Raw genomic sequence first — 1,213 nt, forward strand, 5'->3', positions numbered from 1 at the left:
ACTAAAACATTAAGTAGGTACTATTTATAATATTTCATTCTTTAATACTTTATGTTATAATTTATAGTCTTAAAAAGAAATAATGACAACTTGAAAAAAAAAAAACCGCATTACAAATCTGATAACTCTTAACATTGAAATGTAGAGATAGCGCAGCGTTCGATATACTGTAGAGGCACAAGAAGTTAGTCTACATATATTCGATGCCATGTTGAACTTTTTGATAAATTTTTTACTATTAGATCTTATATGTTATATTAGCTTATTAATTTTAAGGATTGTTTGTAGGAAATGTTTACAGACTTATTTCTCTAGTTTAAGTAAAAACAAAATTACGAATTTACTTACACTTACTTACGAACCCCTCCCTTCCAGGATTTAAAAAAAAAATCGAAAACAGAATATGAAAATTATAGCAAACCATCCACTTTGAAGATTATTTGATAAGGATTATTGTGATACTTAGTGGGCTGCAGTAATATTATTTCCTCCCCGTTATAGCCCGACATGCCTCATACACAGAAACAACAGGAATTTTTTTTTCTAAGTAGTCTAAGTAGTCTTTCAATGCTGGTTCGTACAGAATGAAGAGAAATAAATGAAATTTTGTGAAACTACACGAAATGGAATCGAAATAAAGCTATATTAATGAAATTAAACGATTTGAATTGAAACGAAGTCAATTAAACGATCTTTTGAATTGCAACGATATAAATCAAAAGAAAACATGTATATTATACTGACTTGGTATGTTTAATATGAATTTAATAACATTAATATATGTGTATTCAAAAATTGTTTTAAAGAAATCATTAATAATTACCTTAAGAACAAAGTACCTATTAAAATAATTAAATAAAAAACAAATTATTAAATATTAGCCTATCACTCTAATTTATACTTATAAAGGTTGGAGTTCTAAAAGTTTACTATAGGTACCCTTATATTTGATTTAAGTGTGACAATCAATTTTCTTTTAAAATTAAAAAAATAAAGAAAATTAATAAAAAATATATAATGGTTGTCCTGGACCGCCTCCTGACAGAATCCAGGCTACGACATTAGTTGAGACCTTCACCAGATGTGCAGTCAGCATGTGGGGAAATACTGCGGTGTCTTCCTGCAGATAATCAAACCAGCGAATTTTTTTCCTGTTCCTGCTCGTGACGTCAGCATGTGGTTATCATCATATGCAGAGAGGCTTGTGGCTGGG

Source organism: Bacillus rossius, chromosome 7 (assembly GCF_032445375.1).
Source record: "Bacillus rossius redtenbacheri isolate Brsri chromosome 7, Brsri_v3, whole genome shotgun sequence".
Taxonomy (NCBI): Eukaryota; Metazoa; Arthropoda; class Insecta; order Phasmatodea; family Bacillidae; genus Bacillus; species Bacillus rossius.